This window comes from Palaemon carinicauda, chromosome 19 (assembly GCF_036898095.1).
Source record: "Palaemon carinicauda isolate YSFRI2023 chromosome 19, ASM3689809v2, whole genome shotgun sequence".
In the NCBI taxonomy this organism is placed as follows: domain Eukaryota; kingdom Metazoa; phylum Arthropoda; class Malacostraca; order Decapoda; family Palaemonidae; genus Palaemon; species Palaemon carinicauda.
Window position 1 is genome coordinate 55,677,666 of NC_090743.1, and position 21,071 is coordinate 55,698,736.

At 39.3% G+C, this 21,071-nt stretch overlaps 1 protein-coding gene across 3 annotated transcripts in view; it reads left to right on the top strand.

Moving 5' to 3' along the window:
• Positions 1–21,071, top strand: part of LOC137658644 (probable methyltransferase-like protein 25) — a 425,819-nt gene that overhangs the window by 248,520 nt on the left and 156,228 nt on the right. The window lies entirely within an intron of this gene.

Genomic DNA, 21,071 nt, shown 5'->3' on the forward strand with positions numbered 1-21,071 from the left:
GGTTTGATTTTGGAATGTCCTCCTAGAAGAGCTGCTTACCATATCTAAAGATTCTCTTCTACCCTTACCAAGAGGAAAGTTGCCACTGAACAATTACATTGCAGTAGTTAATCTCTTGAGTAAAAAAAAATATATATATTTTGTAGTTTGTGTTGTTAGGTATATGAGGACAGAGGAGAATGTGGTAAGAATAGGCCACACTATTCGGTGTATGTGCAGGCAAAGATAAAATGAGCTGTAACGAGAGAGAGGGAGCCAGTGTAATACTTTCTGGCCAGCCAAAGGACCCAATAACTCTTTAGTGATAGTATCTCAACGGGTGGCTGGAGCCCTGGCCAACCTACTACCCATAAGGTGGGGTAATTCACTTCCTTGTAAGGAATAATAGAGGTGTGTCTTCCAAATTTGGATTCTCATTCAAAAAGCGTACCTTGTCAAGGACTCGCAATCAGAATAATTTATATAAAGAAATAAGTATTACTTTGGGGTCAGTTCCCTAACTTCTCCTTTCCCTGTTGCTCCCCCTACTTGTTAGGCTAAGCTGCCCCATTTAAATGAGATAAGTGGTTTGGATATTCAAAATATAGAAGTTTTTGGTGTAGGCAATGTAAAAGGGGATCTTCAATCTGATCGTAATGGTTCATTAAACAATAGGCTTGGGAATACAGTTTTGAAATTTTTATAATCTCTTCAGTCATTTACTTTATATCAGAACCTCCTTTATTGCTTGAAGATGAAGCTATTGAAGTTTCAGACACTATGCAAGAGCTTATTCCTCTATTAGTAGATCAGGCTATACCAGTAATCTATGCAGAGCATGTGCCTGTCTGTCAATGTTTTTTTCATTAGGATACAACTTACCAGGTACTTATACAGAGCTTGTTCCTGTTTTGGACAAGTGGTAATTTTTACCCCTTTAAAGAAGGTAAGTTTCTCATATCATGTGGAAAGAATTTGGAACTTTTCTTTAAAATAACTTTTACAGAACAAAGGAGGTGATTTAAGGAAGTGTCCATTTTGGAGATTTAGGAATTGGATACCAGCCAATTTTGTGGAGAGTCCTTTGTTTTTATGGAGTTCTTCTAAAATATGTAAATTTGATTAAAGTCTATTCATGAGCATAGCAAGTGCAAAGTTGATTTTAATGAAGTCGTATGAAATGAGTCTCCAATGAACAGTGAAGTACTCTAAGGGAATGTGTTGTCACCCATGTTGTTTATCCTCCTCATGGAGTTTATAATTAATAGAACAGTTGGGTGTGCGGAGGATTGGACTGAATTAGTTATAGGAAATTAGCTGACATAGAGTACACTGTATGCTGATGACGCTGTCCTTATTAGCAGAACACCACAAAATTTGCAATGGTTGGCTACCAGAATGAATGAAATATCACATGAAGTTGGTTCAAGATAAATAGAAGAAAGACAGAGATGAGGAGAACAGAATATGCTATGGAAGGAAGAATCATTTAAATATTTAGGTACCGTGATATCTAATACAGGGTCTTTAGAAGTGTAATGAAAGATTTAAATAAGAAAAGCAGATAATAGCTAGGTTAAGTAAAATTTAGAAATCAAATCACCTGAAATTACGTATTAAAATCAGGCTAAATATCAATTTGGTGAGATCGGTGTTACTGTATGGACATAAGTCATGGTATGACAATGAAACAATATCCAACAGATTTTGTAGATTTGAGAACAAAGCTCTCAGAAGAATGTTGAGAGTTAAGAGGCGAAGCAGGATTAGAAATGAAACTACCGTATAAGAGAGATTACTCGAGTGCCATATCTAGATGAGATCATGGTGAGGGGTAGATGGAGATGGTTTGGGCATGCTTTACGCACTCCCCGAGAGAGATTAGTTCACCCAACTTTTAACTTGCCCACACAAGGCCCTAGATGAATTGGAAGACCCATGCCTACATGGGTGGGGACTATGAAGCGTGAAGTAAGAGACAAGGAATGGAGAAATATTGATTTAAAAACTCAAATATATATATATATATATATATATATATATATATATATATATATATACTGTATGTATATATATATATATATATATATATATATATATATATATATATATATATATATATATATATATGTATACATACAGTATATGTATATATATATATATATATATATATATATATATATATATATATATATATATATATATATATATATTATATATATATATATATTATATATATATATATATATATATATATATATATACTGTATGTATACATATATATATATATATATATATATATATATATATATATATATATATATATATATATATATATTTCAATATTAAACTTAGCCGGTGATTATATAAGCTTGAACTCTGTTGCTCGACAGAAAACTCTACGTAAAAAATCCGCCAGCGATCGCTATGCAGGTAGGGGGTGTACTTCAACAGCGCCATCTGTCGTGCAGGTACTCAGTACTCAATGTAAACACAGAACTCAATTTTCTCTCTGTCGGGCTACCGGCAAGACCTACTAATTCGCTGTTACTAACTGGATTTGTTTTCACAACTATTTGGTGAAGTACACTATTCTAGTTTTGAGCTTTCGCTATGCAGGTGTTTTATCTTCATCTCAAAACTTGAACTCGTTTTGGATAGATTTAATTATGGTGACAAAGAGAGTATGGACTCTCTTTCACTTTTAAATGGCCGACCCTTCCCTTAGACGGAAGTGTGTTTAGGTTTTTAGTAATTTTTCTTATCACGTTATAGATCTATATATTTTATATCTCTCCGCCTTTATAGGCCTCTTCGATTAACTTTCCATTTATTATAAACATATAAAAATAAATTTTAATGTTTTGTTTATATGCGACCTTTCCTGATAGTAGGCGGTCCTAACTTGGAACCGAAGTTAATCAACATTGAGCCCGTTATATCGTATTTAGCCTTTAAAGAATTTAAAACTTTTTAAATGTAAAGTTTTATGAAAAAATTTCTTTGATAGTCTTCGTACTGTTTTCAAAGATGAACTAACGTTTAGTTTTTTAGGCTACGCAGTTGTTGACGTTCAGGACGTTCAACATGCGCTCTATCGTTACGATAGAGAGAGAGTGTATCACGGTTTCACTTTGCAGTAAGAGTAAATCGATTCTGACGTTTTGTTCATTCTTTCTTAGCTTAAATGTTTTAAATTCTAATTTAAAGGAACTTTTTATTTGGAAAACCTTTCAGTTTTTTCCTTTAGTCAAATAACATGTTTTTTTGACGATATATAAATGGGCTCTTCTCTTAGGTGCGAAATCAAGAGAGAAAGAGAGAGAGAGATAGAGACGGAGGGAGAGAGAGGAGAGAAAACGTTCCGTTCAAGCGGGTAACGTTGTTCTCGTGTTACTCTCGTCCCTAGTCTCTGTACGGGGAGGAAGGTAAAACGTTTTTAGGTTTTTATTCTCGTCCCCAGGCTATGTGCGGTAAGAGATTGAAAACGTAGTTTATATGAACTAGTGTTTAGTCTCTTTCCCAGCCACTGAATTTTTTATCTTAATATATGTTTTCTGTTTTTTGCTGGTATTAATGAGCTGCATTATACGACTGATTTCGCAATTACTACCTTTTAATGAAGGGTAGAATTGCGTGTTTCAGGTAGAAATCAGTAAAAGTTTCGATTTCAGTGAAATAAGTGCAAAACAGAAAATCGATAAAGTGATATGCGCAAAGTGTTACAGTGTTGCGTCCGAGGGTTCGTCTGTTCGTGCCTGTCGTTCACCTAGTCCGGGACCTCTTGCAAGCTCCCAAGCCCAGGGGAGAAGTAATGTCGAACGACTTATGGGTTCGAGAGGCCTTGATCAACGAACAGACGTTTCCCTCCGTGGTTTCGGGCGTATCTACCCAAGATCGCCCCACCCACACAAAGACGAGAGAGCCCATTTATTCCTCGTCTGCGGAAGAGGTTTCTCGTAAGAAACCATGGACCAAGGTCTCGCGGCTTATTAAGCGCAAGTCGGTCCCTTCCGCGCAAGTCCAACGGCCCAGTTGTAGCCACTGGGTCAGTTCGGACTCGCTGCAGTCTTCCGACGACTGCTCACCTCCTAAGAGAGGCAAAGCGGTACCGCATCAGGCAGTCACACCGTCTGTTGCCGCACCTGCTCCTGTAGACCCTAAGTGGTCTTTGCTGCAGACCATGCAGTCTCAGTTAACGTCATTGATGCAGGACTTTCGTGCGGAGAAGGTTGACACTGCACCAACCTCTAGCCTACAACCAACCACGGTTGTGCGTCCTGTGGACGCTGAGGCGACCTTCTGCCGCACTCCAGCTGAGAGAGTCCCGCCACCCATGCGTTCCAGTGTACCCTGCCAGCCGCATGTTGACGTTCAGCGACGCACGGAACCTTCCGTTGACGTTCGCGAGGTACAACAACAGTCTAAGTTGTTTTGTTTTGACGCGGTGCGTCAACCTCCGCATTCTAGAGTTGTTTTGACTGCTCAGTCTAGACAGTCAAAGCAGTCTCGAGTGGACACTGAACGTCCTCACGCACCTGTTGTGGTTGACAGTTCAGTTGTTGACAGTTCACAGACTGTCAAGCAGTTACATGACGTTGCGTTCTGGTCCGCTACTAATGCACCAGTGAGAGACTCAGCTTTTATCGGACAAGGTTCCTGTAGATGAGGAAGTTGCTGTTCTCCCTCCTACTGATATTCCCTTGAGGACTCTGTCAGATGGAGAGGAGCCTTAAGCTGCTTAGCCTCCTATGGACTTTAATTAAATCATGATGATTTTTTTAAGGATCTTCGTCCGGATCTTGTAACTGCTGCTCCACGTTCGCCTAAACGTCAGAACTTACACTAGGCCTAGCTACTTCGAAGCCGTTGTTTTTAAGCTAGTGCTCTCTCGCTCTCCTAGAGAGCGTTACATTGGCTAGGCGACTGGTTTTTTCACCAGGAGGAGTTTTGGGGATACAGCCTTTGATTTCCCTTCTTTTAAACTGGCTTATAGAGCGAGAGTCTGATATGACACGAGAGAAGTTCTCGGCTTGGGAGTTCATGCCTCTGCCCAGATAGACTTCTCAATTCTGGTAGACTCTCCCTGGCGCCTAGCCAGGAGACGCTCCAAGTTGTTTACAGGTCAACTTCTCAGCTTTTGTCGAGCCTTTGAAGTTTTGCTGTACTATTATGTCACACATAACAAGGCTTTCAGGGATGGTAAACGGTTCCGCCTCAGTCGCTAACCCCGTCTGTTGCCACACCTGCTCCCGTAGACCCTAAATGGGCTTTGCTGCAAGACATGCAGTCCAAGCTTGCGTCCTTGATAGAGGACTTAAATGCGGAGAAGAACCTTCTGGCCAACAACCTTCCAACCGGTCGGTTGTGCGCCCTGTTGACGCTGAGGTAACCTACTCGCGTCTGCCAGTTGAGGTGGTTCCTCCTTCTGGCCAACAACCTTCCAACCGGTCGGTTGTGCGCCCTGTTGACGCTGAGGTAACCTACTCGCGTCTGCCAGTTGAGGTGGTTCCTCCACCGATGCGACCCAGTGTGGGTTGCCAGCCGCACGTTGACGTTAAGCGACGCTCGGAGGTGGTTGTTGACGTTCAGGACGTTCAACAACCAGCAGAGGTGACTTGTTGTGACGCAGTGCGTCAACCTCAGCAACCCGGTAGGGTGTTGACTGTGCAACCCAGACGGTCTAGACAGTTTCGGGTTGACGCTGTACTTCCTCGCGCACCCATGGTTGTTGACAGTTCACAGACTGTGCAGCAGTTCCATGATATTGCGTCCGGCTCCGTCACGCATCCACCAGTGCGACGGGATTCAGCGAGTCAGACGTTGCCCACTCCGTTGCCGTTTCCTCATCAGTTTCGGATGAGGAACCCTCTGATGAGGACGTTGCTGAACAAGACTATGAGCCCCCAGCCCTGCTATCCATCCAGAAGATGCTGAAGAAGGAACGCTGCTCAGTCAGGCTGTGGATGAGTCTGGTAGGGACGCTGTCATCCGTGGATCAATTTGTGTCACTAGGAAGACTACACCTCCGTCCTCTTCTATACCATCTAGCTTTTCACTGGAAAAGGACAAGACGCTAGAAGCGGTCTCGATCCCGGTTTCTGAAAAGATAAAGTCTTGTCTGACTTGGTGAAAGGACTATATCAACCTAAGAGAGGGTCTTCCCCTGACTGTTCAGACTCCCAACCACGTTCTCTTCTCGGACGCATCGGACGTAGGCTGGGGTGCGACATTAGACGGTCGGGAATGCTCGGGATTATGGAACTCGAGTCAAAGGACAATGCATTTCAACTGCAAGGAGCTACTGGCAGTACGTCTGGCCTGGAAAAGCTTCAGGTCTCTCCTTCAAGGCAAAGTGGTGGAGGTGAACTCGGACAACACCACGGCTTTGGCGTACATCTCCAAGCAAGGAGGGACCTACTCTCTGACGTTGTACGAGATCGCAAGGGACCTCCTCACCTGGTCAAAAGGTCTAGACATATCACTAGTAACGAGGTTCATCCAAGGCAACTTGAATGTCATGGCAGATTGTCTCAGTCGGAAGGGACAAATAATTCCAACAGAATGGACCCTCCACAAGGATGTATGCAAGAGACTTTGGGCCACCTGAGGCCAGCCAACCATAGATCTCTTCGCAACCTCGATGACCAAGAGGCTCCCAATATTTTGCTCACCAATCCCGGACCCAGTAGCAGTTCATATAGATGCCTTTCTCCTAGATTGGTCACATCTAGATCTATATGCATTCCCTCCGTTCAAGATTGTCAACAAGGTACTGCAGAAGTTCGCCTCTCACGAAGGGACAAGGTTGACGCTAGTTGCTTCCCTCTGGCCCGCGAGAGAATGGTTCACCGAGGTACTTCGATGGCTAGTAGACGTTCCCAGAACACTTCCCCTAAGGGTGGACCTTCTACGTCAGCCACACGTAAAGAAGGTACACCAAGGCCTCCACGCTCTTCGTCTGACTGCCTTCAGACTATCGAAAGACTCTCGAGAGCTAGAGGCTTTTCGAAGGAGGCAGCCAGAGCGATTGCTAGAGCAAGGAGAACATCCACCCTTAGAGTCTACCAATCGAAGTGGGAAATCTTCCGAAACTGGTGCAAGTCAGTATCCGTTTCCTCGACCAGTACCTCTGTAACTCAAATAGCTGACTTCCTCTTATATCTGAGGAAAGAACGATCTCTTTCAGCTCCCACTATCAAGGGTTACAGAAGCATGTTGGCATCAGTCTTCCGTCACAGAGGCTTAGATCTTTCCAACAATAAAGATCTACAGGACCTCCTTAAGTCTTTTGAGACCACGAAGGAGCGTCGTTTGGTTACACCTGCTTGGAATTTAGACGTGGTACTAAGATTCCTTATGTCAGACAGGTTCGAACTGCTACAATCAGCCTCCCTGAAAGATCTCACCTTAAAGACTCTTTTCCTGGTATGCTTAGCCACAGCTAAAAGAGTCAGTGAGATTCATGCCTTCAGCAAGAACATCGGATTCTCATCCGAAACGGCTACATGTTCTACAACTTGGTTTTCTAGCCAAAAACGAGCTGCCTTCTCGGCCTTGGCCAATATCGTTCGATATTCCAAACTTATCGTATGGTTGGAAATGAACTAGAAAGAGTCTTATGCCCTGTAAGAGCTCTTAAGTTCTATTTAAAATGAACTAAACCTTTACGAGGCCTGTCTGGAGCTTTATGGTGTTCAGTTAAGAAACCATCTTTGCCTATGTCAAAGAATGCTTTATCCTATTTTATCAGACTGTTAATACGAGAAGCTCATTCCCATCTGAATGAGGAAGACCAAGCTTTGCTGAAGGTAAGGACACGAAGTTAGAGCTGTCGCAACTTCCGTGGCCTTTAAACAAAATAGATCTCTGCAAAGTATAATCGACGCAACCTATTGGAAAAGCAAGTCAGTGTTCGCGTCTTTTTTATCTTAAGAATGTCCAGTCTCTTTACGAGAACTGCTACACTCTGGGACCATTCGTAGCAACGAGTGCAGTAGTGGGTGAGGGCTCAACCACTACAATTCCCTAATTCCATAACCTTTTTAATCTTTCTCTTGAAATGTTTTACAGTGAACCCTCGCTACTTCGCGGTTCGACAATCGCGGATTCACCACTTCGCGGGGTTTTCCCATAACCCATATATATATACATATCGCGGATTTTCCGGAAAATTCGAAAATACCGCGAAATCTGAAGACAACCAAATACGATATTTTGTTACCTGTAATTCCATTAATACTGTAATTAGTAATATCTGCTCTTACTGATTGTTCATTGCATTACATATGATATATAATTCAGCACAGAAAGAAATAAAACACGAAAAGAGAATGTGATCATACGATAATTCAGTACGTAGTAAAATTAAATCGAACATGAAACGCAAATCAGATGCAGTCATACCATATTAGAATGGTGTGTACTGTAATGGATGTGCTTCTTTTCCATGAATCTTTTGTATGTATACGTACGTAGTACAGTACTGCATCCAATAATATTCTTTGTTGCAAAAATCACATTTCGAATAAGCGTACGAGAGAGAGAGAGAGAGAGAGAGAGAGAGAGAGAGAGAGAGAGAGAGAGAGAGAGAGAGAGAGAGAGGCGTAAAATAGCGTACGTAAATTTTTATTATTATTGTTATTATTATTATTATTGTTGTTGTTGTTAATAAAATTATTATTGTTATTATTATTATCATTATTATTATTATTATTACTGTACAGTATTATTATCATTATTTATTATTATTACGGTATTGTACTTAATCTACGTACGTTCAGTATGCGCGGGGCATCTTCTATGAGTAACCAACGCATCATAGTACTGTAAGACGGGTTGTGATTGGTTCAAGCGCTGATAGATGACGAATCAGAACTCAAGTTTTGTTATCTAGCCTGTGATTGGTGTTTTGCCCGCATCTTCTACCCGCAGCATCAAAGTTCTCGCGGGGCTGGATCGTTCACTTTCTCTTTCCGCGTATCGCTGAGTAGACGTTCTTAAGTTTGTGAAGTTTAATCTGTGCTGTGTGCGACTGTTTTAAGTTGAACTTTTTGTTGAACTTTCTGTTAAATCCTACTGTACAATGCCTCCCAAGCGTTCTGCTTCTAGTAAGGCTGGTAGTGAGCCTAAACGCCACCGAAGGATGATGACGATAGCTGAGAAGGTTACGCTTCTCGACATGTTAAAAGGTGGTAGAAGTTACGCGGCCGCCGGCCGCCATTTTGGCATCAACGAATCCACCGTTCGCTATATCAAAAAGGACGAGGCGAACATTAGAAAGACGGCTGCAATCACCTTTAGCAGATCAGCGAAGCGAGTCGTTACAACGCGTAATAAAACGATCGTACGCATGGAAGGTGCTTTAGCTGTGTGGATTGCCGACTGCCGGAAGAAGAACATAGCCTTGGATACGAACACCATCCAAACAAAGGCTTTGAGTTTATATGAGAATTTTGCTGCAAAGGAACCTAAAGACGACGACGGCAACCATGCTGAAGATGATGATGATGCAGATGATCCTCAACCAGGGACATCCACTGATTCCCAGCCTCAGAAACGTTTTTCCGCAAGCAAAGGATGGTTCGCGAAGTTTCAGAAACGCTTCGCCCTGAAAAGCGTTTCACTGCATGGGGAGTCTGCTTCCGCTGACACTGCCGCTGCTGAAACTTACGTGAACCAGATGTTCAAGAATATTATCGCCGAAGGTGGATACAAGCCGGAACAAGTCTTTAATATGGATGAGACTGGCTTGTTTTGGAAGAGAATGCCGTCGCGAACTTTCCTGTTCAAAGAGGAAGCCAAAGCCTCTGGCTTTAAGGCATTCAAGGATCGCGTTACCCTCGTGATGTGTGGCAATGCTGCTGGATTTTTGTTAAAGCCGGGGCTTATTTATAAGTCGAAAAATCCTCGCGCTTTGAAAAATAAAAATAAGAATCTCCTTCCCGTGTACTGGATGCATAATCAAAAAGCATGGATTACGAAGATGCTGACCTCCAACTGGTTCCACCAGTGTTTCATCCCGCAAGTCCATGAATATCTCTTAGAGAAGGGCTTGCCATTCAAGATCCTTCTCCTTATGGATAACGCTGGTGGACACGCAACTGACCTGTCGCGTGAGGGCGTTCAGGTTGAGTTCCTGCCACCCAACACCACGTCATTAATTCAACCGATGGACCAGGGGGTTATCAGGGCGTTCAAGGCCCTCTACACGAAGAATACCTTGGCGGACCTCGTTGCGTGTGTGGATGCTGCCCAAGATGACGAGGATGAAGATTTCAACTTGAAGGCGTACTGGCGGCAGTACACCATAGCCACGTGCCTGCAGAATATTCAGAAGGCACTTCAAGAGATGAAACCTGCAACCGTGAATGCGAGCTGGAAGAAGCTGTGGCCCGATATTGTTTACGACGACAAGGGATTTACTCCGTCGGAAATCCAACACTCTGCAATACGGAAATCTGTGCAGTTGGCTGCCATAATTGGAGGTGACGGGTTTGGCGACATGACGACTGAAGACGTCGACAAGTTGTTGGACTGCCATTCCCAGCCCCTAACTGACGCAGACCTCGAAGACCTGACGAAATCGGCAAGTGAGGAAGAGAGTGATACCCAGGAAGAGACCCAAGAAAATGTCGAAGAAACGGGCTTAACATTAGAACGGCTTGCCAAGTTCTGCAACCATATCAAGGAGGCGAAAGAAATGTTACAAGAGTGGGACGAGGATATGGTTCGCTCGATGCAATTCTCCAACAAGGTCGATGACATCATGACTCCCTACAGGATGCTCTTGGATCGAAAAAAGAAGCAGCGGCAACAACTTCCGATCACAATGTTCTTCCAGCCTCGCAAAAAAGAGCCAGTTCCTCCTGCTAGTACGCCTTCGGAACAAAATGGAAGAAGTTTCCCAGGAAGAAGTTGAAGAGGTGTCCCAGGAAAAGACACCTCCGTCTGAAGAGACGTAAAATACTATCATTGACTGCACAGTAGAACACATCATCAGCTTCATCATCATCATTTCTACTGTGCAGCAAATTCATCGCCATCACCATTCAAGTTTTTCTTCAACTTCTTTCGTGGTGAGTACAGTAACAATCTTTATTTTTTACTTTAATATTCTTACTGCCTGTTTTATAGTTTAGTAATGTACGTACTGTATGCATTAAGTTAAAGGGAAGGTTTTAAAAGTCTACATGTTGTAACCTATCATATTTTTTTTGTTTAAAATTTACATTTACGTACGTAAAACAATCTCTCTCTCTCTCTCTCTCTCTCTCTCTCTCTCTCTCTCTCTCTCTCTCTCTCTCTCTCTCTCTCTCTCTCTCTCTCTCTCTCGTAAATTGTTTTCCTGCTTTGCTACGTACAAGTACTGTATAATTTATATTTGTAAGGTAACATATTTTGTAAATGCTTTTACTGTAAATACTGTATGTACTGTATCATTATTTATCACTATCATCATGCGCGTTAAATGCCTTGTTTGTTCTGAGCGTGGTTGTTTACTGAGCGTACACGCCGTCGTTTCAGGCGGCGTCATAAAGAAAAAGATTTCATTTGGAAGTCCTAAGAAAAATACGTAAACTAAAACATTGGTAATAAAAAAATCAACATACAGTACTGTATAATCAATATAATCGATGCAAAAACTAACCTATACATATATGTGTACACTAAATGAGTTTGTTTCTTCATTATGATCAGAGATGAACGTAAACAAAACATTGGTTGCCATTTTTTATCGTGCTTTTTAGGTGTTTAGGAAACGCATGATATAAAATCGCCTTTAATATTTGTGCCTGTTTTAGTTTAGGGTGCTGTAGTACATGCATTAAGTGTTCTGTACATTAAAGGGTGGTTTGTTAACAGTACTACGTACAAGGGAAGGTTTTAAAAGTCCGAATATACATGTTAAATAAATAGGTAAATATGATGTCACTACTTCGCGGATTTTCACCTATCGCGCCCGCGTCTGGAACCTATCTACCGCGATAAACGAGGGTTCACTGTATTATTGTTTTTGGGTTGTCCGGAAGGCTAAGAAGCCTTTCGCATCCTACTTGATTTGGCGGGTGGTCAAAGTCATTTCTTGAGAAGCGCCTAGATTAGAGGTTTTGATGAGGTCCTGTTGTATGGGTTGCAACCCTTGATACTTCAGCTCCTAGGGGTCGCTCAGCATCCTAAGAGGATCGCGAGGCTCTGTACGTAAGACGTACTTAAAAAGGCAGAGTAATTGTTTAAGTCGACTTCCTTACCAGGTACTTATTTATTTTATGTTTGTTATTTTGGATAACTGCTAAAATGAAATAAAAAATCCTTAGCTCATAATAATGTAAACAATTATTGCTGGTCTCTACCCACCCCCCTGGGTGTGATTCAGCTTATATAATCACCGGCTAAGTTTAATATTGAAAAATGTTATTTTTATAATAAAATAAATTTTTGAATATACTTACCCGGTGATTATATATTAAAGGACCCTCCCTTCCTCCCCAATAGAGACCCAGTGGACCGAGGAGAAAATTGAGTTCTGTGTTTACATTGAGTACTGAGTACCTGCACGACAGATGGCGCTGTTGAAGTACACCCCCTACCTGCATAGCGATCGCTGGCGGATTTTTTACGTAGAGTTTTCTGTCGAGCAACAGAGTTGCAGCTTATATAATCACCGGGTAAGTATATTCAAAAATTTATTTTATTATAAAAATAACATATTACAGTATATATATATATATATATATATATATATATATATATATATATTATATATAAATATATATATATATATATATATATATATATATATATATATATATATATATATATATATATATACAGTATATATATATATATATATATATATATATATATATATATATATATATATATATATATATATATATATATATATACTGTATATATATATATATATATATATATATATATATATATATATATATATATATATATATATATATATATATATATATATATATACTCAGTGGAACCTCTCCATACGATTGCCTGTACATACGATTGTTCCAACATCCGGAGTAAAATTCGATCAAATTTTCATCTCGACACCCGAAGTCATGCTCCAACATCCGACGTAGACCATATGCGCAGAATTTTCTCGTAGTGTCGGTCGCTGTTTCTTGTCTACGCCGGTAGACGGCAGCACATTGGAGGAACGCCATTGAGCGTCGTGTCGGTCAGTTCTCTTTTCTTGTGCGCATCGTGTGGTTGTCCTCTGTTCGGTCTGTTATTAACAGTCTTTATTATCTTCCTTTTCTCACGTTTAATTTTTGATTTTACTTATAATCATGGGTGCTAAGAAGGTTAGTTTCGGTACAGGTATTAGTAGGGGTGAGAAAGTGAAGAAGGCAATAATTTTTATTAGAATTGAAGCAAGAAATTATAGAAAAAACATGAGCGTGGTGTGCGTGTGAGTGATCTGGCTAAACAATATGGCCGAAATATGTCTACGATCTTGACGATCATCAAGCAGAAGGCAGCCATTAAAGCAGTCAAACCATCGAAGGGGATCACCATTATTTAAAAATGTTGCAGCCCTACCCTGGAAGAAATGGAACTCCTTTTGTTGATATGGATAAAGGACACAGTAACTGTTGGTGATACGATCACTGAAACGATCATTTATGAGAAGGCCAGCGCTATCTATTGTGACTTAAAAGCGGCGGGCTCTGGGAGTGACGCGGGGGAGAGTTCAACCGATCTTACGATGGAGGAATTCAAGGCGTCTCACGGTTGGTTCGAGAAATTTAGGAAACGGACCGGGATTCATTCAGTTGTTCGGCACGGAGAGGCTTCAAGTTCGGACACCAAGTCTGCTAATAATTTTGTTAAGAAGTTCAAAAAGATCGTGGAGGATGAAGGCTACGTAGAGCAGCAAGTTTTCAATTGTGATGTGCTAATACTCAGGCTTGTTTTACTAGGCATTTCTTTGTTGAATGGGTAAACCAAGTTTTCGGCTCTGCTGTCAAGAAGTACCTTCAGGAGAGGAATTTGCCTTTAAAGTTCTTGCTTTGCTTGGATAATGCTACCGCTCACCTCCCAGGACTCGAAGATGATATCATCGACCAGTTCAAGTTCATCAGAGTGCTGTACCTTCCACCGAACACCAACCCTATCCTCCAGCCCATGGACCAGCAAATCATATCTAATTTTAAGAAGCTCAACACCTAGCACTTATTTAAGCGGTGCTTTAATGTCACGCAAAGCACCAACTTAACTTTGCGTGAATTTTGGAGGAGCCATTTCCATCTCGTGCACTGCTTGAAGATCATAGATTAGGCTTGGGAGGGAGTAACTCGACGGACACTGAATTCAGCTTGGAAGAAGCCTGATGCTCTTTCTCCCAGAGATTTTGAAGGTTTTGGCCCCGAGCCTGAACCTGTGCTTGCCGTAGAGGAAGACGTAGAAGAGATTGTATTCCTTGGTAAGTCCATGGGTCTGGAGGTCGATGAAGATGACATCACCAAACTCGTCGATGAGCATCAGGAAGAGCTCACCTCTAAGGAACTCAAGGAGCTGCATGCCATGCAGAATGATGAGTTCCAAGCGCAGTTGAGTGAGTTGGAGGGTATCGAGGAGGTAAAGCACATCTTAAGTTCGGCTGAAATAAAAGAGATGTTAGCACATCATCAACACGTGGTTGATTTCATTAATAAGTATCACCCACAGAAACTTGGTTTGCTGTGTAGTTTCGCAATTTGATGATGTCTGTTTAACCCATTTCATAAAAATTCTGAAAAGCCGTACCAAGCAACTCGATAGTTTCTTTAAAAAGTCTACGAAGCGGTCTAGTGATCGGGATGAAGAGAAAGAAAGTGAAGCAAAGAAAACAGATTGCATTGAGTGAAAGTGATGAAAATTCAAAATAAAAAAAAAGAATGTAGAAAAAATATATAATATAAAAATTTAAAAAAATAAATAAGTTAAGTGAGGTTAAAGTTCACGTAGTTTTAGTTAGAGTAAGTTACGGTACGTTATCACAGTCACCATCTCTACCTCCTCGCCGACCGTCCGTCTCCTCCTGCGTAGCAAAGCCTACACCTTCATTGGCCTGTCTCTAAATTAAAGTGACAATAAAAACCCCTTTTTTATTTATTATTTCTTTATAATTATTCTTTTTTACATCTCTCTTATACTGTATAATGCAATAGGTATTATTGTTATGTGTAATCATGTGTAGTAATTTATTAATGAGTTATCATAGGTTTTTTGGCTGTAGAATGAATTATACAAATTACAGTGCATTCTTATGGGAATATTCGCTCCAACATACGATCGTTTTAACATACGAAGCAGGTCCCAGAACAAATTAAGATCGTATGTAAAGGTATATATATATATATATATATATATATATATATATATATATGTATATATATATACTTACACATACACATACACATATACATATACATATACATATACACATACACATACACACACATATATATATATATATATATATATATATATATATATATATATATATATATATATATATATATATATATATATATATATACATATATATATACATATATATATGCATATATATATATATATATATATATATATATATATATATATATATATATATATATATATATATATATATATATATATATATAAAGTGTTCAACCTAGCTTATTTTAACTGAGTACCACTTTGCTTTCTTCCAGTGATATTTGATATTCAGCACACTAATTCCAGAAAGTTATTTGAAATACTCATCATTTTTTAAGTAAAATTGATTACAATATAATAAGTGTTTCCATATTTACTTGAAATTCTCTCCAGTGACAGTGGGTATAAGTTTTATACACACTTTCTTGTACAGTACTTAGGAAGAAGAATGAGAAACCAAGATGGTGGCATCTGAAAGGGGGTCGAGTTTACTCTCGGTATTTATTTCCAGCAGGAACCAGTGTTTTAAATCAATCATTATGGAAGCGTTTTTTTTTCTTTCTTTCTTTCTTTTTATTTATTCCTATGTGGATACAAACTTTTGTGTCATTTAAGTGGGTTACTTATAGTTCTAATTTCTATGACCATACAGTAATAAAAGAAAAAGGTCTCTGTTGCACCATGATTGGTTACCATAGCAACCCTACTGATGGGTAGTGTTATATATGACTTCTGGTAGACTTCACTTATCTTCTGTTTGTCGTACTTCTTCTCTCAATGATTATGACTTACATAATTCATGCTGGATTTCCACACGTAATGCATAGTGCTTAGTGCTTTGCGTCTTTTCTTTATCATTGTCTCTCAGTGTGCTTATCATTATTTGTGCTACGCTTATGCTTAACAATTCAAATGCCGTGGCAAACGATATTCTGTGGAATCTCCATGTGAGTATTGTTTGAAGTGGCATTCTCCCAGTGGGAGAGGTTTCTTTCTCGGTGCAAGAAACAAGTTAAGAGAGAGTGTTCTCCTTTCTCATCTTCTTCAGTAATGGTAAGAAGCGTAAGCTCTTTTCTGCATCGAAAGGTATCCCCTTTCCTGCGCCTTCATATCTTAAACCTTCTGAGAGTCCAGTTACGGTGGAAGGGAGCTGGACAGAATACTGAAAGCCACAAACCTGACAGCCACAAGCCCGTAGGCGGAATCCTGATACGCCAGGTTACTGACATACCCAAAATCTCGAAAGTCATAATCTCGACAATTTGTTTTCTTCCTAACTACCATGGTCGAGCAATCAAACAATTTCTCGAAATAAGTGCCTTTAGCTCACTGACATCATTGGCCCAGCAATGGTTTACTTGGACCATTGCCTTGATCTTACCTGTGACCAATATCCATGTATTTCAATATCTTAATCCGAAGCTTTAATGAGAGATACAGAGAGAGAGAGAGAGAGAGAGAGAGAGAGAGAGAGAGAGAGAAAGGGAAGTTGCATGATTGATTATTATTTATTTTCTTTTTTGCACATATTTAATGAAATTTAGAGAGAGAGAGAGAGAAGAAAGAGAGGGTAAAATAAATCCCGATGGGAAAATTTCTCACAATAATATTTGAATTTTAAAGAATTTATTGACATAAATTTTTTCACCAAAAGGAGCTAGTTAGCATGCTAACTAACCTGCTTATAACTAGTCTTCAAGTTTCTTATTAAAAGTTAATCAAGGCATTTACATAATTCAATTGGCACATAACAGCTTTAAACATACATACTCTTTTCTCAAGGGTAATTTCAGAGTTTTCATTGAATGATACTGATTTTTAAAACAAAATCTCACACTTCTGGCAGATTTCTACATCATCTGAGGATTGAATGAATATCCTATACTTTTCAATTTGGTTAAATTTGGTAATACATTATTGTCGTTGACAATCAAACAATCCAAGCAGGCTTCACAATGCATGGATTTCTTCAATATATGAACAATGAATCCTACAATGTATGCTACAATACTAGTAGAACTAAGTGATAAATGATATGATGTTGGAATCTAAGTATAATCCTCGTTAATATCACTTTCATTCAAACTGTAAATTGATATTAACCTCTTTTTTGGAGAAGACATATTTATAACATCAATCGAGTTAAGTAAATGAGCACCATTACTTAAACTCTTGATTATGGGTACGAATTCAAGTAAACAATTTCCATGGAGGACATCCTGAATGTAATTTTGAACTACAATTTTTCTCACAAATAGCAGAAATCTGCATGGAGGTAGGGTTATTATTACACCTCTCTTACTTCTTTTTTTACCCCCGCAAAAAATAGTTCAATATGGTCTTTGTTCATTTTACATGACAGTAAAATTTTGAGTTTAGGCCAGAACATCCAGTTATTTGGTCATATACATTTATTTAGTTTCGAATACAAGCTATAAAGCTTAGGAACCCAGTTCTTTTATTTGAATTCAAAAGCTTTTCAGCAGAAAGTTATAATGGCCAGTAATAGATTCAGCCTTCTCTAAAAATTCTTTAATCAAACATGCATTTTTGTGCTCTCTCTCTCTCTCTCTCTCTCTCTCTCTCTCTCTCTCTCTCTCTCTCTCTCTCTCTCTCTCTCTCTCTCTCTCTCTCTCTCAGAAAGTTATAATGGCCAGTATAAGATTCAGCCTTCTCTAAAAATTCCTTAATCAAACATGCATTTTGTGCTCTCTCTCTCTCTCTCTCTCTCTCTCTCTCTCTCTCTCTATATATATATATATATTGAAATGTTTTTGGCATTGTACTAAAGTATTCCCTCGCTACATTGTGGCTCATAATTTGCAACCTCAGTGCATTGGTGGTTTTTAAATATATCTATGATTTCAATCTCACATATTTTCTACTAAATCCCACAAACCCATGAGATAAGAAAAAAAGTGTAAATTCCGATAGAAACAGATAGTCGTGACATACCGCTTTGCCTATACTGTACTCCATTGAGATCTTACTTGGCACATTATTGGCTGACAGGCGGGTGGAGATTTGTATCCTGAGAGCTGATTGGTCATGGAAGACAGGGTCACCTCACATTATCTCGCCTTCTAGCTTCTCCCAAATGCGCATCAATTGTGTTTACATCGCATTACAGTAACCTGTGTTCCTGAGTTTAGTGAAGTTTTATCGTCTTATTTTTGCCGCCCAAAGACTGTACTCTTAATATGGCCTCTGGTAGTTAGCCTAAGTGGATAAGGAAGATGCTGACCATAGTTGAGAAGGTGAAACTTCTCACAATGTTGAAAGAAGGCAGAAGTTTTGCGGCAGTCGGATGCCATTACAATATCGAGTCGATCATTCACAACATTGAGAAAGATGAAAAGAATATCATAATCATCAATCAAGCCAGGTGAGTAGAACCTCATATATGGAAAGAGAGAGAGAGAGAGAGAGAGAGAGAGAGAGAGAGAGAGAGAGAGAGAGAGAGAGAGAGAGAGAGAGAGAGAGAGATAGATTGATTTAGAAGTGTCAAAAACTTTTTAGTCCATCCACAGAGACTCCTTTAGCTCTTTGGTAGAGTGATTTAGTTTAAGCCTTTAGAGAGATCTTATGATCTGTCTAACTTATTCTTGAACTTGTTTGCCGAGTTACTGTTCACTACATCCTCTGGAAGTCTATTCCAAGTATTTGCTATTTTGTATGTATAAAGTTGCCACATTGAGTGTTGTATCTTTTCAATTCCAGTTTGTATCCGTTACCTCTGGACTGATTTGTGTTAAGCTTGAATACATTGCTGTAATCTATATTTGTTATTCCTTTAAGAATTTTGAATGCCTCTATTAACTGTCCCCTTAGTTGTCGAGTTTGTAGATCAAATAAGTTCAAATGTTCCATCCTCTGCCTATATCCAAATTACCTTAGTCTTGAAAATAGTTTGGTGGCCCTAGCTTGTACTGCTTCCAGTCTATCTATATCCTTCTGAATACTTGGAGTCCAGAATTGGACTCCATAATCTAGATGGGGTCTTACTAGTGATGTGTACAGCTGTAGTACGGTGTCTTTGTTTCTGTATTTGAATTTTCTCTTTATATAACCTATTAGTTTATGTGCTTTCTTTCTAGCTTTTATCCTCTGTATGGTGAACTTCAGATCCTTGGTGATAATAATACCGAGATCTTCCTTCTGGTTCACACTTCTAGTTCATTACTGAGCAGTGAGTAATCTGTTTGTGGGTTACTATAACCTATGTGCATGCCTTTACATTTCCCACAGTTGAAAGGCATTTGCTATTTTCTGGACCATTCTCCTAGCTTCATTAGATCTTCTCTCAAGGCTTCTTTGTCTTCTGAGTTCGTAGCATTTATGCCTAGTTTAGTATTTTTGGCAAATTAGGCTATTCTACTAGTTAATCCTAAATCTATGTCGTTAATGTAAATCGGAAATAGACGGATCCTTGTGGTACTCCACTTGTAACAGCTGCCCACTCTGAAGCTTCTCCATTGATTACAACTCTGTTTTCTGTTTGTTAGCCAATCTTTAATGCATTCAGCTGGCTCGTCCATGATGCCTAGTGCTCTAATTTTGACCATTAATTTTTTATGAGGAATTTTGTCAAAAGCCTTTTGAAAATCAAGGTATGTCTATTGCCCTGCTTTTATCATATGTGCTAAACATGTCAAAAAATTCCAAAAGATTTGTCATACATGATCTCTTTTGTCTAAAACCATGTTGGCTGTCTATCAGGAAATTGTTTTTCTCTATATGTTCTACCATTGAATCTACTATAATTGATTAAAAAAATTGCAAGACAATTAAGTTAGACACAGGTCTGTAGTTGTCAGATTCTTCTTTTGGTCACTTCTTGTAGAGTGGAGGAACTTTGCCTAGTTTCCATCCTTGTGGTGCCTTTCTTTCATTGGCTGTCTTTCAGAATATTTTGTAAAAGTGTGGGGTTATCTCTTCTAGTTCTATAATATCCCTTGGATGAATATCATCTGGACCTGGTGCCTTAGACTTACTGGGTCCTTCTATTTTCTTTTTGACATCATCCATTGTAAAGGTGATTCTATTTAATGGTTGTGGCTCTTCATATTTAAAAGCTGGTTTGAGGAGGGTCGTTGATTCTTCCCTAGTGAATACAGTTGTGAAATATGCATTCAACAGTTTGGCTTTTTCAAAATCATTTGTTATAAGATTACCCTCCTAGTCTGTTAATGGGCTAACGTTGTTTTTGATTGGTTTTCTATTGTTTACATAATGCAAAATAATCTTTTGAGTTTTCTTTACTAGCTAAAGCCACTCTTTTCTCTTCATTGATCTTGGCCTACCTAAATAGTTTATTTACTTTTCGGCTTACCTTGTGCTCGGAAATTTCATGACTTAAAGGATCCATTGATTATGTTTGCTGTCTCTACTTCTTATTGCATTGGCTATTTCTCTGTTGAAAACTTGTTGTCAGATAGGTAAGGAATTTTAGCGAAAATATTTTTCTTTTTGACATTTTGGTTAATTTTTTCGAGCAAAACTCTTACCCTGAAAGTATGGTTCACAAGGTTATTAACAAGCTCCTCTCACGACATTTCTCCACTCTAGTACCATCGTATAATGTCAAAAAGAAAAATATTTTCGCTAAAATTCCTTACCTATCTGACAAGTTTTCCATCAAACTTTAAAAAAATAAT